Source organism: Numida meleagris, chromosome Z (genome assembly GCF_002078875.1).
Source record: "Numida meleagris isolate 19003 breed g44 Domestic line chromosome Z, NumMel1.0, whole genome shotgun sequence".
Lineage (NCBI taxonomy): Eukaryota > Metazoa > Chordata > Aves > Galliformes > Numididae > Numida > Numida meleagris.
The window spans coordinates 24,261,462-24,278,699 of record NC_034438.1 but is presented as its reverse complement, the minus strand read 5'-3'; positions in this window follow the sequence as shown (position 1 = coordinate 24,278,699).

The window sequence follows — 17,238 nt, the reverse complement described above, 5'->3', positions numbered from 1 at the left end:
ATATCCTGAGTTGGAAAGAACCCACAAGGATCATCAAGCCCAACTCCTGGATCTACACAGGAACACCCAAAATTCAAGCATTCTTGAACTCCAATAGGTTGGTACGTGACCACTGCCCTGGGAAACCTGTTCCATGCCTGACCACCCTCTGGTGAAGAACATTTACCTAACACCCGTTCTCACACATTTTGACCTGTAGAATCTTCACCATTTTCTTAGCCCTCCTTCAGATATTCTCTAATAGTTTTATATCCTTCTTATATTGTGATGTCCAAACCAGCACCCAGAGCTCAAGGTGAATTCACACAGCACAGAGCAGAGTGGGATAATCCCTTCCATCACCCTTTGGCAGTGCTGGGCCTGGTGCTCTCCAGGGTATGGTTGTCTGTTTGGCTTCCATGGCATGCTGATGGCTCATGTTCAACTTGCAGTCAACCAGAACCCACATTTCTTTTCTCAGAATTTGTTGCGGGAGGAAAAAAAATCATTTTAATGAAAACCACAAATATGTATGTTTAATAAGCTCAGGTGGACTAAGCATTGCAGGCAGGTATCTGGCTTTACTCCCAACTTCATTGGTAAAAGACTATTTTAACTGAATGATAAGTAGGCTTCACAAATTAGCAAAACTCCATCTGTTTACTGACTTGACTATAAGGTAGTCAGTACAGAATCCTAGAAATCTCTTACTTGGATTGAATCATAGAATCACTGAGGTTGGAAAAGACCTCTAAGATCATCCAGTCCAATGGTCCACTTATCACCAATATTTCCAACTAAACCAGGTCCGTCAGTACCATATCTAAATGTTTCTTCAGTGCCTCCAGGGACTGTGACCGCACCACCTTCCTGGGCAGCCTGTTCTAGCGCCTGACCACTGTCTCAGAGAAGAAGTATTTACTAACATCCAACCTGAAATCTCCCCTGGCACAACTTGAGGCCATTCCCTCTCTTCCTATCGCTAGTTACATCGGAGAAGAGGCCACCCCCCATCTCACCACAACCTCCCTTCAGACATTTGTAGAGAGTGTTAAGGTCACCCCTGAGCCTTCTCTTCTCCAGACTAATCAAACCCAGTTCCCTCAGGCACTCCTCATATGGCTTGTGCTCCAGACCCCTCACAAGCCAAGAGAAACTCCTGTAGATATTAAAAATATCTCAAAGATTCACTTATGTGGATGAAGTGGACATGATCAGCTGTTCTTTTGAAAGATCCAGCTGTGGTCTGATCTGTGTGAAATATAGGTGTCACATCTTATTATCCCAGTGATAGGTCTTGATACCTTTAGTACACCTTTATCAGTTTGCTGCAGCTTGAATAGTTTACACATCACCTCCTCCTTTAATCCAGGACTCAATACTTCAATCCCCATAAAGAACTTCCTTGTATTTTGTAAGTCTGTATCTCAGCAAAATCTTCTTGATAAGACTCAGCTATACTCAGCATGGCTTCACCAAGGGTAGATCTTGCCTGACCCATCTGGTGGCCTTCTACGATGAAGTGACAGCATCGGTGGACGGGAGGAGGGCGATGGATGTCATCTACCTGGACTTCTGCAAAGCCTTTGACAGGGTCCCTCATCACATCCTTCTCTCTAAATTGGAGAGGTATGTATTTGAAGGATGGACTGTTCAGTGGGTTAAGAACTGGTTGGCTGGTCGCAGCCAAAGGGTTGTGATAAATGGTTCTATGTCAGGGTGGAGGCCGGTCACGAGTGGCATCCCCCAAGGCTCAGTCCTGGGACCGGTGCTCTTCAATGTCTTTATCAATGACATAGACGATGGAATCGAGTGCACCCTCAGCAAGTTTGCAGATGACACCAAGCTGAGCAGTGCAGTCGATACATTGGAAGGAAGGGAAGCCATCCAGAGGGACCTGGACAGGCTGGACAAGTGGGCCCATGAGAACCTAATGAGGTTCAACAAGGCCAAGTGCAGGGTGCTGCACTCAGGCTGGGGCAATCCCAGGTATTTATACAACCTGGGGGAAGAAGTACTTGAAAGCAGTCCTGCGGAGAGGGACTTGGGAGTCCTGGTGGACGAGAAGCCGGACATGAGCCAGCAGTGTGCGCTGGCAGCCCGGAAGGCCAACTATGTTCTGGGCTGCATTAAAAGAGGAGTGGTCAGCAGGGAGAGGGAGGTGGTGGTCCCTCTCTACTCGACTCTGGTGAGGCCCCATCTGGAGTACTGTGTCCAGGCCTGGGGCCCCCAGCACAAGAAGGACGTGGAGCTCTTGGAAAGAGTTCAGAGGAGGGCGACCAAGATGATCAGAGGGCTGGAGCACCTCTCCTATGAAGAAAGGTTGAGGGAACTGGGCTTGTTTAGTTTGGAGAAGAGAAGGCTCCGGGAAGACCTCATTGTGGCCTTCCAATACTTGAAGGGAGCATATAAACAGGAGGAGGATTGATTGTTTGTGAGGGTAGATAGCGAGAGGACAAGGGGGAATGGTTTTAAGTTGAGACAGGGGAGATTTACGTTAGATATTAGGAGGAAGTTTTTCACACAGAGGGTGGTGATGCACTGGAACAGGTTGCCCAGGGAGGTTGTGGATGCCCCATCCCTGGAGGCGTTCAAGGCCAGCCTGAACATGGCTCTGGGCAGCCTGGTCTAGTGGTTGGCGGCCCTGCACTTGGCAGGGGGGTTGAGACTAGATGATCCTTGAGGTCCTTTTGATCCCAGGCCATTCTATGATTCTATGATTCTATGATTCTATGATTCTACACCAAGCTAGAGTGCTCAGCTATATCAAGAGTCAATGAAGACTTTTTTCCTGCTCTCTTTTCTCCTATCCACTTTTTCATTGTTCTGAGGACGAAGCATTAGAAGTCTGTTGTAGCTCCTGAAACAATTCATGAAGAAACTAATCAAGGGACAGAAAAGTGACTTCTCCTGGTGCTCTGTGGATTTGATCTAAACATTCACAGATTTTGAAATAAGTATTGATGTAAAAGATGGGACCAAATGCAGTACTGTACCAAGCACAACCCATTTTGGAGAGCAGTCCTTTGATTATTAGATTGCCTTGGTTTCAAGGGAACCAGTATAAGTGTGTTCAGAAGGCAAAATGCAGTTCCTAATTTCTAACTTCCCATACTCTTCTTGCATTGTATTTCTTGCCAAATTATGATGGAGAAGAGATGAGGAGGAGCAAATCAAATATAATTACAACTTTATTTTCCATCTTGTTCTCCCTTTCTGGCACATCCTTTACCATGATTCTTGTACTGGGATGTAGTTGGGAAAGCCAAGGCATTGATGGAATTGAACTTGGTGGGAGATGTGAAAAACAACAAGAAGGGATTATTAAGATTCACTGGGGAGAAGAGACAAGCAAAGGAAAGTGTACCCCCTCTGATAAATGAAAAGTGAGAGCTGGCCTCCTCTGACATTAAGAACGGTGAGGTACTTAATGAGTTCTTTGCCTTGTTCTTCACAGCCAGTCAGGCTTTTCACACATCTTGCATCCCCGTAAACTTCAAAGCAAGGGTCAGGGGAGCAAAATCTCCCCCAGTCTAAGAGCAAAGCCAGTCCAAGACCACCTCATAAGGCTGAATGTGTACAAGTCTCCTGGCACACGGATCTATTTCAGACACTTGGATCTCCACTACAAAAAGTTAAAGGAAGTATCAGTGAGCTTCAAAATAGTTAAAGCTCAATTGATATTGAATATGTTGTACTAGTTTTATTGTAAACCTTAAACAAACTCCCTCTCTCCTGCCCCACCCCCCAAAAAATAACGAACAGGATTCAAGCAAATGATCCTTGTAGAGCTGTGGATGCTGAACTGAGTAGCAGTATGCTTTGCGGAGTGTGAAACTTCTCAAAAAAAGTCAGTTACATGCTAGTTCTGGGAGAATTTTACACTAAGTCATGCTTAGGAACCTTCAATAATGATCACTTAGGGCTCCGATAACACTTGGCTGAATCAAAACTGTGGAAATGCAATAGTCTGTTCCTCTTGTGTGCAAAGACTCCTTTGTTCTGGCAACCTTTAAATTCAATGTATAAGGCAAATCTTAGTTTGAGAAGTATTAGATAATTGTAAGTGTTAAATACTGCTTGATTTTCTCATAAAAATATTGATGTTTTCTGCAGTAGCCCCACTTCTGAGAATAAAAGCTACGCGATTTCTTGCAGTTTTTCCTGAAGTTAGTTGGGAAATGGAAATGTAGTGAGGAAAAAGTATAATAAAAAGAGGTGATGCCAAGGAGAAGTCCAGGGAAACCCTATTAAGCCTGAGGCTTAAACATCTGGCCTCATTAGGTAGTACAGGAGTAGTCGTGTTGCTTTACTTAAGCAAAGATGATCCCCCTGACATTTGCAGAGCCACTAGTGTGCGTGGAGCAAAAGACACGTGAAAGTACATTGCAAAATGGGATGGGAGAGAAGTCCTGCCCCACTAGAAAAAGGAAGAAAAACCCCAAAGCTGTGTGTGCAGCACAGGGGATGCAGGGAGTCAGACTCAGATTCACTAGTTTGGGACCAAAACATGCAAGAGCTGCTTCCTTTGTAGTTACTGTGGCCTTCATTCACAACAGTTTCCACTGTTGTCTGCTTTGAGGCCAAAAACAGTTTCCTTGTCAATAGCCAGCAGCCTACATGGGTTTTTAGTCATGTATGGAATCATGTGTATGTTTTTTGCTTTCTGCAAGTCTGAAGTTACATTCAGGCACTTGAGTTAGATCTTTGAATACCTATCTAAGTAGGTATTGTAATTCTCTGAAGCTGATCCAGAGCTTTGTTTGTCAGGCCCCACTTGTGCACTGGAAATCAGTTTGAGGGCTGTCTATGCCAGAAACAAAGCAATCCAAGGAGGTACATAAGGGTGGGCAGTGGTGGACACTCCAGACAAAAATCAGGAACTCCTTTTGCAGTGAGTTTTGGAAGAAGATATAAAGCATTCTCCTTTAGATTTCCACATGCCTGATTTATGCTTTTCTGTCTGTTTTCATTATCCCTCCTAAAATGAGCAGTGCCCTGAAGCCATCGATTGGGTGTGCTAACATAATTCATTATTCTCTAGGGCTTGAAAAGCGTTGCCTTGTTCTATTGGTAGGTATGTTGAAATAATAAATTATATAGCAACAGTGGATGTAAAGACAGTCCTCATACCTAAGAAATGTTTTCAAATCACACCATGCTAAAATAGTTACTGTTCTTCCTGCTTAGTAGTAATAGTACAAAACATAGCCAAAGGACACTGGTGCTGGGGCTGTTGTGTCCCCTCCAGAGGCTGGGTATGGTTCACAGGGTGGTTGCAGCCTCTCTCCTTGGCCCGTGTGATCAACAATGTTCAGGGCCTTTGTGGAATCTGTGTGATGCCCTCCTGTGTTCCTGGTCTCATTTCAGTGCTACTAGGGAAACTGATTTTAATTACACAAACTGCTAAACACCTGATCTTGGAAGGGGACATAACTGTGAAATAAAGAAGCCAGAAGAAGGAAACATTAATTTATGCACTCTGGGGACAAGAAAACTGATTTGAGTGATGCATGGAAAGAGGAGTGCTGGAGAGAAAAAGGAAGCTGAGATGATGGAAGGTGTGATAAAAACCAGGCAATGCTCTCTGCTTTGGCCATACTGGATGAACTGGCTAACATTAGACGCTGCTGGGCTGCCCATCAGACCTGTGTCAGTTACCCTGATATCAGAAGGCTGACAGATAGGTTTTTTCCCTTTTCCTTGCAATCCTCTTCTCTTTCAGTTGTATGAATGAGCAGTGAGGAACAGTAAAGTAGAATTCATAGCAGTGATGTTTCTCAGTATGCATTCCCTTCATTTGCTTAAAGCAAACATTTTTATTTTCTCTGGCTACATCTTTGGGTTTTATTTTATGCAGTCATTTTTAATTTACTTTGATACCTGTCCTTGCATTTGTAGATTCAGGGTTCTGCAAACCCAACTGAACCAAATGGCACTTGGAGTGACGAGTTTGTTGCCTGAGAAGCACAACTCCAGTTTTGTGGTTCAGATATGTTCTAAAACACAGGGCAAAGCCACTTGGGAGGGACTGTGATCCAACCAGGAAATGTCTCAGTTTGCCCAACTTATATCAGGTCAGATCCTGAGCAAGGATGCAGTGGTACAGAATCATCTGTGTAGGACTGCTGTGCCAGGCTGCACAAACCCTTCCAGAACACTGGTAAAATCCTGCTGAACCATGTGCTGAGAGTATTTATATTGTGATGGTGCACTGCATGTGTATGGCTCTGACAGAGAGATGGACTCACCCTGCAGCCCAAGGCCCTGCCGGCCGCACATGTTGCAGGGAGCTCTGATGGGTGACTGTGTCAGTTCCTGTGGCTGCAGAGGCTGCTGGGGAGGTGGAGGACATGGCTCTGTGCCGAGCTGAGGCTGTGATGGTGGCCCTCCTGCGCCAAACACCACCTGTGTGCTGACCTCCGGGTCCTGGGGGTTGCCAAAGCCTTTCCCATCCCTCATTGCTGCCCTACAGTGAGAGGAGGGGGCACCTGTACATCCCTCCATCCCTCCTCAGCCCTTTGTGCCCAGTGCTGAGCAAAGGCCATGCCTGCAGTCTGCCCAGGGCTGCCCTGTGCCTGAGCCCCTCCCCAGTGCTGAGTTCTGGGCTGGGCCTCATCCTGTGGGGCAAAGTCATTTCCTCTGGGGAGATCAGGAGGGATCCAGAAGGCCCGGTGCAGACTGTAAAGTACCAAAAAAGGAGATGCACTTACTGTTTTTTTTTTTTAATAAATTGTTTTTATTATAATAATTATTTTGTATTGTTCTTTTAAATTGTATATTGTCCAATTTTGAAACAAAAGTTCTAATGGAGCAACTGGAATAGACCTTCATGCTGAACTTGAGTACTTTTTACCGTCCAAAACAGTCTTCTGCTTCTCCAAAGGAACAGCTAGCTGCCTCTGTACCTTCTCTGACACCGCCTGGAAGCACAGGGAGCTTGGGGCTGTGCACTGGATTCCTCCCATTGTCTCAGCACAGCAGCTCAGAGGACCCCAGACATGCACTCTTCTTCATGGCTCACCTAGAGCCCACAGAGAGCTTGAAGCCATCTGCTGGACTCCTCCTGGTCCTAGCACAACAGCTTAGAGGACACCAGTCCTACTCCTGCCCTCTTCCTCAGGATGTACCTAGAGGCTACAGGGAGCTCAGGGAGCTCAGGGCTGGACTCCACTTGTTGTCCTGGCACAGCACCTTGGAGGACACCAGTCCCAGTCCTGCCCTCTTCTTGAGGGCTCACCTGGAGGCTATAGGGAGCTTGGAGCTGTCTTCTAGACTCTTTCCATTGTCCCAGTGCAGAAGCATAGAGGACACCAGTCCCAGTCCTTCCCTTTTCCTCAGAGCTTGGGAAAGAAGAGATGAGAGGTCTTGGGGAACGATGAGGATGGGGGATGGGGAAGAAGAGGTTATGGAGAGCAGCAGCTGGCCCAGGGGCTCTCTGGTAGATGGTTACTCTTCAACGCCAAGATGGAAATCGAGAGCCCCTGGTGTGCTGCCAACGGAGTGGCAACGTCTCTTGGCAAGCATGATGTTACAGTACTTGCCTTGCCTGGATGGAGATGGATCCACCTCCCTTGGTTGTTCCTGGGGAGGTAGCTCCACCTCCACAGGCCCAATGTCGCCTTCAGGAGGATCTAAATCCATTGGCTTGGGTTCACTGCTGCTCTCTAGAAGCCGAAGCTTCTTTGGTGGAGGAGGATCCATCCTCCTCCACAAAAATTCCCACAGTGGGAGGAAAGGATCTATCTGAATAGCTCCTTGTCTCAGCTATGTCCTTCCCAGACAGAAGTTGGTTAGTGACTGGTATTCTGTTGTTAGGGTCCCTGTGTTTATAGTGGTTGGCAGGGAGGTGGCTTGTGACATCATAAAGCCATGGTGATGTGACCCTAAGAATGTCCCATGACAACCAAAACATGTCTGTGTTGGGTGAGGGGAGGCTGTGGCCTGAGAGTTGCCCTACTTGTCACCAGTGAGAATCTGCAGGGCTCCATTTTAGGTCTGATTCTCTTTAATGCTTTCATCGATGACTCCAATGAAGATCTGGAATTTATATTAAGTAAATTGTGGATAATGCTAAACTGGGAGGAGTGTTGACTCCCATGGGGGTAGAGAGGCCTTGCATCAAGATCTAGTTTTTCTGATAGTTTTTCTTCATCCTCTCAACCTGTAAGATTTAAATTTTTTAAGAGTTTTTTTCTTTTTCTTTTTCCCTATGATTCCCTGAATTCTAAGCCCTTTTCAAGTTAGAGCCCCATAGTCATTCAAATAATGTCAACAAAAGAAACCCTTATGCAATAGCATTTTATGACTTATCAGATAGCCTCACTGTAAAACTCATTCTTTTGTGTGAAAGACTATGGAAATTAAAAAAAAAAAAGAACTGAAATTCTACAGAAGATATAGTAGTTTGCAAGGATTTCACACAGAAACGTAATTTGTAGGTACACTCTGGTTAACCTGTTAAGAAATAAACTCAAGCCATTGTTTGTAGCCTCCACTCCACTGTGCAGCAAAGTGCTATCTGACATGCAAGTGATTTTTAGAGTTCCAAACAGCCAGGCAGTGATGTACCTAGGGAACTGACTGTGTTAGAATGGGTGACTGGCCAGCTAAATTCAGAATCAATGAGAGGACTGCAAAGAAGACGTGTGAGAGTAAGTCATCTAATAGGTAGAATAACAGGGAAAGTTTTAAATAGACCACAATAGGCAAGCAACATCAGAAGAGGGCCAACACATATCTCCATCTCTTTGATCTTATTTATGGCCCTCTCTTGGTCCCTCTCCAGCCTGTCCACGTCTCTTTCAAACTGTAGGGACCAGAACTGCACACAGTACTCCAGATGCACAGTATACTAATTATCCATTCAAGTTTTTTGTTGTTTGGCTGTTTTTTTTTTTTTTTTTTGTAATTCATCTTTTACAAAAAGTAGCAAATCTCAAACATGATTAATTAGTGAGATTATCTCTCATTTGGATGAAATATTAGTGTTTTCTAAACTACTTTCATTATTCCTATAATGAAATTCCTGCATCACAGTCTACAGCAGCATATATAGTTAAATAAATAAGTCCATAAATAATACATCAATGTTTTGGAATATGATGTAATTAAGCACTGTAGTGCTTTCAGCATTGACAAAATGAGTGTGATTATCAGTGAGAATGAAAGGAATCAGAGTTTGTCTTTCAATACTTTAGGGCACAAATTCTCAGAAAAAAAGAGGTTAACTTTTGGATCCCATTAGACCATTGGGCTTTTGTGTAATAGTAAAAACTATTGTTTAATAACTATCTCTGCAACAACTTTTAAGCGTAATCAAATCATTTGATGTCATGTACCAAAAATATATTTTGTCTTTGACCAGAGCATAGTGATGGATTCCAAATAACTTTCACTGAAGATGTTAGGGCTGTAAGTAGGTGAAGCATTGATCCATTCAAAACTGAATGGGTTATGTTGTTTTCAGCAAAGACAGAATTTCATTCTGTATTTCCTTCAAATTTGTATAGAACTTGAGATCCCTAAATGTCATGACTATGTCACCCACAGTATTTAATGAGGTTGTTTTTCTGCTCCCTTTATTCTTTTTTAACCTTGATATTTTTTAAACAGTGCGGTCACAAATTGGTAGAATTACAGTACCATAATCATAATCACATTTTACTAGTAACTTGTAAATAACAACAAAAAATAGCAACCAATTGATTTTGTTTTATTAAATCCTTTTGAAACAAGTCTTTGACTTTACAGCATCATTCAGTAAGAATAGCTTTCCTGTCTTTCTTTTTAAATGTTTGTGGATTTACCAATGCAGAAGCTGCTGTTTAAGCTATCTGATATATTCTTGGAAAATAGCAGCAGTAGCATGTTTTAGAATGGATGGAGAGGTGAATATATTTTTTGTCTACTCTCTTGTTTCCTTAATCTTTTGTTCACCTGCACTGAATGAGACTATTTTCCAATAGGAAATAAAAGTGTGGGAAAATTTTAGCCTTTATTTTTCCTCAGTTCAGAAACTGAAAATCAATCTCAGTAAATGGCTGCCAAGGATTCCTACAAGATTAAAAAAAAAAAAGGATTTGTAGAGGTCAAAAGTATTTATAGAAAACCTGAAGTGTTCTAAAAGAGACTATAGTAATTGCATCAAAAGAGGTGTGGCCAGCAGGGAGACTGAGGTGATTGCCCCCTGCTGATCTGAGCTCCCCCCCCCCCCATCTGGAGTACTGTGTCCAGGCCTGGGGTCCCCAGCACAAGAAAGACATGGAGCTGCTGGAGCAGGAAGGCCACAGAGATGATCGTTAGACCGATGGAGAATGTCTCCTATGAAGAACGGTTGAGCGAGTTGGGCTTATTCAGCCTGGAGAAGAGAAGGCTCCTGGGAGACCACATTGAGGCTTCCAGTATTTAAAGGGTGCTTAAAAGATGGAGTATGAGATCACTACAAGAGAATGTAGTGATAGTACAATGGGTAATAGTTTTAAACAAAAGAAAAATTAGGTTAGATATTAGAAAGAAATAAATTATTTACTGAGAAGTTGGTGAAACTGTGGAACAGGCTGCCCAGAAAAGCTGCGGATGCCCTATCTCTGGAGGCATTCAAGGCCAGGTCGGATGGGGCCCTGGGCAGACTAATCTGGTAGGTGGCAACCTTGCACATTGCAGGGGGGTTGGAAATGGATGATTTTTAATGTTCCTTCCAACCTAAACCTTTCTGTTTCATATTTCTATGGTTCTATGAAAAGTCTATTTAACAGGAGGAGTTGTTATTCATTCAGTGAAATGCATCTGAACTTTCTGGCTAAACTTGAAATATTGAAATAAGTCTGATTTACTGTGGTACTAATTATAACTTTTTTCATTTCAGACTGATACAATGATTTTCCTGCTTTTATTCTATACAGCTTATCAGGATATCAAATGGCATTTTTCTTCTCCATAGGAATGTGAAACAATGTTGATGGCAAATAGCTATTTTTTGAACAAATCATGGAAACAAAACAATAAAACATTTAAATCATAGAATCGTTAAGGCTGGAAGAGACTACTAAGATAATCTAGTCCAACCATCAACCCATCACCACCATGCCCATTACACCATGTCCCTCAGTACAAATCTACCCTTTGAAAACCTTCAAGGATAGTGACTCCACCACCTATCCTGGGCAGCCTGTTCCAATACCTCACCACTATTCTGAGAAGAAATTATTCCTGATATTCAACCTGAACCTTCCCTGGTACAACTTAAGGTAATTACCTCTTGGCCTATCACTTGTAACCTGGGAGGAGAGGCCGACCCTCACCTCACCATGACCTCCTCTCAGGTCATTGTAGAGATCTATAGGGTCTCCCCTGAGCCTCCTTATCTCCAGACTAAACAATCCCAGTTCCCTCAGCTGCTCCCCACAGGTTTTGTGCTCCAGACACTTCATCAGTTTCATTGCCTTTCTCTGGACACACTCCAGGGCCTCAATGTCTCTTGTAGTGAGGGGCCCAAAACTGACCACAGTACTCAAAGTGCAGTCTCATCAAAGCTGAGTACAGAGGGATGATCACTTCCCGAGTTCTGTTGACTGTACTATTTCTGATACAAGCCAGGATGCCACTGGCCTTCTTGACCACCCGGGCACACTGCTGGCTTATGTTCAGGGGGCTGTCAACAAACACCCCCCAACTGCTTTTCTTACCCACAGCTTGCCGGCCACTCTGCCCCAAGCCTGTAGCGATGCATAATGTTTTTGTGACCAAAGTGTAGGACCTGTCACTTGGTCTTGTTAAAACTCATAAAATTGGTCTCAGCCCAATGATCCCGCCTATCCAGATCCCTCTGTAGGGCCTTCCTACCGTCAGGCAGATCGACACTTCATCTCAACTTGGTGTCATCAGCAAACTTACTGAGGTGCACTCAATCCATTCATCCAGGTCTTCAATGAAGATATTAAATAGGGTTGGTCCCGATATCAACCACTGAGGAACACCAATAGTGATCAGCTGCCAAGTGAATTTAACTCCATTCAACACCATTCTCTGGGCCCAGCCATCCAGCCAGTTTTTAATCCAGCAAAGAGTACACCTGTCCAAGCCACAGGCTGCCAGCTTCTCTAGGAGAATACTGTGGGAGACAGAGTCAAACGTTTTTCTTAAGTATAGGTAGATCATATTCACAGCCTTTCCCTCAGCCGCTGGTCACCTGGTCATAAAAGAAGGTCAGGTTGGTCAAGCAGGATCTGCCTTTCATGAGTCTATGGTGGTTAGGCCTGATCCCCTGGTTGTTCTGCACATGCTATGTGATCACACTCAAGATGATCTGTGCCATGACCAAGGTCAGGCTAATAGGCCTGTGGTTCCTCATATCCCCCTTCTGATCTGTCTTGTAGACAGGCGTCACATTAGCAAGTCTCCAGTTGTCTAGGACCTCCCTGGTTGACCAGGAGCGCTGATACATGATGGAAAGCAGCTTAACAATCACTTCTGCCAACTCCATCAGCACACTTGGGTGGATCCCTTCTGGCCCCATGCGCTTGTGACAGTCCAAGTGGAGTAGCAGGTCACTAACAGTTTTCTCCTGAATTGTGGGGGTGTTTTTATGTTCCCCATCCCTGTCTGGCAGCTCAAGGGCTGAATACTCAGAGGATAACTGGACTAGTATTGAAGACAGAAGTAAAGTAGGCACTGAGAATCTCAGCCTTTTCCTCATCTTCAGGGGTAACATTCTTGACTATGTCCTATAAAGGTCAGAGATTCTTCTTGGCCCTCCTCTTACTGTTACTATTTATGTAAAAACAATGGTGGCCAGGTTAAGTAGGTGTAGTAATGACCAGCAAGGATATGTTTTCAACCAAGCATTCTGTACAAGTCTTTCTATTTGCCTGTACTGTCAGGATAAACTTAAAGACATTTCCATTGAGTAGAATCATAAAATCATAGAATCAGAGAATCACTAAGGTTGGAAAAGGCCTCTGATATAATCCAGTCCAACTGTCCACCTACCACCAATATTTTCCCACTAAACCATGTCCCTCAGTACCCTATCTAAATGTTTCTTGAACACCTCCAGGGACGGTGACTCAGCCACCTCCCCTGGGCAACCCATTCCAGTACCTGACCACTCTTTCAGAGAAGATATTTTTCCCAATGTCCAACCGGAATCTCCCCTAGTGTAACTGGAGGTCAATCTGTATAGTCTTGTCCCTAGTTACATGAGAGAAGAAGCCAACCCTTAACCTCAGTGCAACCTCCCTTCAGGTAGTTGTAGAAAGTGATAAGATCTCCCCTGAGCTTCCTCTTCTCCAGACTAAACAATCCCAGTTCCAGTAGTTTCTTTGATATTTTGTTTGACATTTAGAGAAATGCTTTGACAGTTTTTCTTTTCATCTTCTATTTGTCAGAGCCTTTCCTTCTCTTTGCTTATGCTGAGAATCTCTTTCAGTTACTTGCTTCTATTGTAGTGGATTTCTTTTTTAGAGTTCCATCGCAGAAAGCACTGTCCTAACACAGGTAGATTAAACTAACTGAAACTTGTTTAGTTTTGCTATGGGTTCAGTAAATACCTTTTTGAAACAACTGTGCTTTAGAAACATGTTCTGAAGGAGTGTGTGGACCTAATACTCCCCTGTAGCTGGTGCAAAACTTGTTCCTCTCTAGGAATGGTGAACCAGAGGTTTAGATATTACCCATCAAAGCCCTTTAAATTTGAAGGAAGTTCAGATGGGTATGCAGAATTTTTTTTATAAGCTTGTATTTAATTAGAAGCACCACTTTCCTGGAAAGGTGGCTGTTTCTGTATTTTGAGTGCCAAGATGTTAGTATCATCACTGATACTGAAACTTTATGACTTGCCTGTCATTTCTGTTGTTTTCCTTTACTTGAAAAAAACATCTGGACTAAACAAGCATAGGTCTCTCTCTGCATAAGAATTCATGATGAGTCTCATTTCTGGCTTACCTGATGCAGAAGAGTTTCTATTACTGTATCTGTTAGAAAATCTGGATCCCAGGTGTATATATAGCTTTGCAGGATTTAGCCCACTTGTACATTTTTGAACACAGAATGTACCCAGTAATAGCATTCCTTCTTGTAATAGTAATAGTAATAGTAATAGTAATAGTAATAGTAATAGTAATAGTAATAGTAATAGTAATAGTAATAGTAATAGTAATAGTGTTCCTTCTCACTCTCTTGCCTTTCCCTTGCTTTTCCCTTTCACCTCCCTTGCCTTTCCTCTCCTTTTCCTTTCCTTTTCCTTTCCTTCCCTCTTCCTTTTATTTCCTATCACTTTTTCCTTTTTTTCCTTTTTTTTCAATTTTCCTTTTTCCTTTTCCTTTTTCTTGTTTTAGTGGTCCCAAGAATGGGACCAAGTACTGATTAGATATATAATTCCTTTGATTCTCTTGAGTTACCATTTGTTCTCCTGTTGACAGAGCCCAGGATGCTGCTGGCCATCTTGGCAGCCTCTTCTGCAGAGCTTCTACCTGGCCAGTCATACCCTCGTTTGTATATTTACTGGAGGTTCTTTCTTCCCAGGTTAAGGAATTCACATTCATCCTTGCTGAATTTAATGCAGTTCTTCTTGGCATATTCTTCCAATCTGCTTAGTTCTCTCTGGACTTTGTTCCTTAAGGGCCTTCCCTTCAGCTTATTTACATGCTTGAGCTTGGAGAATTACTTTCTTTCTGACACACAACTAAGTAGAAGTGAGACCACAAATACTCATATCTGGCTAGTGTTCTGCCTCCTATTCTACTCTATTTAATTATTTATTTGCAAGCTGGAATAATATTTAGATGCAACTTTATTTATTTATTTATTTGAGAGAGGAATCATGGATGTGCAGTTTCTTCTCTGCTCCTTTCCTTATGACCCTTTTCCAATCTTTTGCATCACTGTTACACTGTAGCTAGTCACACTGTAGACCTTAGATTTTAAATGTTTTTTTCCGAGAACCTTTTGTTTTTGTTTCCTGCAAGATGTTTAACTGACATTGGGTCAGACTGTGATCTCCCTATTGACATTAGTGAACCCTTACTCGTGGAGTTAGTGTTACCGGCTTCAACAGCTGGAATAATTTACATATTAGAAATTTGACCCTGTCAGTCTCTGTTTGGTCAGACAGTCCCATCTTTCAAATGTGATGCCAAAGGACATGTCTCAAGCAGGACAGTTTAGTTCTAATCCTTAACAAAATCAGACAAACTCAACACACATTCTAGAAAACAGAGGACCTTTCAGGCAAGAAAAAAACTGCTTGAGAAAGTGTTTTTTCAAGAGTGATTTCAGTGACAGTGAAAGCTGGTGGTGGGTCTGGAGCACAAGTTTTATGAGGAGCAGCTGAGGGGACTGGGATTATTTAGTCTGGAGAAGAGGAGGCTCATGGGAGATCTTATCACTCTCTACAACTACCTGAATGGAGACTGTGGCAAGGTGGGCATTGGCCTCTTCTCTCATGTAACTAGCGAGAAGACTAGAGGGAATTGCCTCAAGTTGTGCCAGGGGAGATTCAGGTTGGACATTAGGAAAAATATCTTCTCTGAAAGAGTGGTCAGGCACTGGAACAGGCTGCCCAGGGGAGGTGGTTGAGTCACCATCCCTGGTGATGTTCAAGACATGTTTAGATAGTGTACTGAGGGACATGGTTTAGTGGGAAATATTGGGGTGATAGGTGGACCATTGGATCTTAGAGGTCTTTTCCAATCTTAGTGATTCTGTGATTCCGTGATTCTATGAAACTCAAATCTGTTTAGGTAGAAGTGAGGGAAGATAATTGGCACTAGGAGATTTAGACTTCCAAGGAAAGAGAACCATTTTATCCAGAACTCACTGAAGTGAGAAAGCAAACATCATCATTGAGGTCCATTGGTCCATTAAGACAGACCTTGAACATGGAAGAGTCATGGGAATTTCTTCCCAGTTTTGCTAAATAACTTTCTTCTTAAACAATAACAAATGGAACCCTCAGTTTTTATTGCTTTAATGTATTCATAAAAACAAAAGTAATTTTGAATCCCTACAAAAGTTCTGTTAAAAAATTTTACAACATTCCCTTGTATGAGCACAACACTGGTTTATTTTCTTCATTCAAAATAAGAAGGACCATGGAGGAAGCATAATAATTGCCTTATTTGCAGAGTGAATTTACTGTTTCAGCTGAATTCTAAAGATTATCTGGAATAGCTATTTTATCAAACATATCCTGGAGCAACTTGGTCTTGGACATACTAGTCTTTCTCTAAGCCAGGAACTTAGCTCTGAATTTGGACACAGTGAAGGTTTTCTACTCTCTTTTCCAGCTTTATTATCTCATAGTAGAAGGGCTATGGTGGTCAGTGTAAGGAGGTTTAACACTGCTGAGAACTGTAGGTATGTTCTCATCAGTGCTAAAAAGAACAGCAGTGTAAATTAAACTAGTTTTAAAATAATTAATCCTGATAGCAATGTGGCCACCATGGGAAGTAAAACAGCCATGAAGCAAGGTGTGCAAAGCAAATGTGCCCCGAACTTCACTGTATATCTTTAGTATTAGACTCCAACAAAGACACTTAATACAGCTGCATCATCTGTACTCAATATGGCACCTAATTTTAAGAGAATCTGCTTAAAGGAAGGTACAGCTCTGTAATTGTAGACCGCAGGACCCGGGACCTAGCAGCTTGTAGCTGTCAGTAGATAGGAATTCTTCATTGCTCTGTCAGATTATGTCCACACGCCCTTTCTGTACAATCCAGTCTAAATGTGGTCTTTTGATTATTTCACTCTGCACAGGAAAGACATGTGTTTTAGTGGAACAAGAAAAGGAAAAAATGGAAAATATTTTCTTTTCCTTGCAGTAATTTAATCACAGAAAAATCCCTCATTCTTTTTGTGAGACAGAAATAGGAAGGTCTGGGAATGGTTTCACTCCTGTTGTTTGTGATAGGTTTGCCATTAGTGTTGAGTTTTCCCTCATGGGTTCCTGGTATTGTTATTTCTTTAAAGAAATTTCTTATTTTGAGCATTACATCATGAATTCTAGAGGCTTTGTCCCTGAGCACAGACTCTTGTGAGTATGTGTGACATCAAAATGTTTCTCTTTTTGGGAATCAGTGTTTCTTGAAATATATACTGCATTAAGGACATTAAGTTCTTCAATAAATAATGAGAGAATAACAACAATGAATTCTCACTATGAATTCCCACTTTGTGTCACCATTCTCATAGGCAGTCTATTTAATGCTAGATACCACACTCTGCCATTTATAGGGCATTAAATCTGCAGTGTAACTT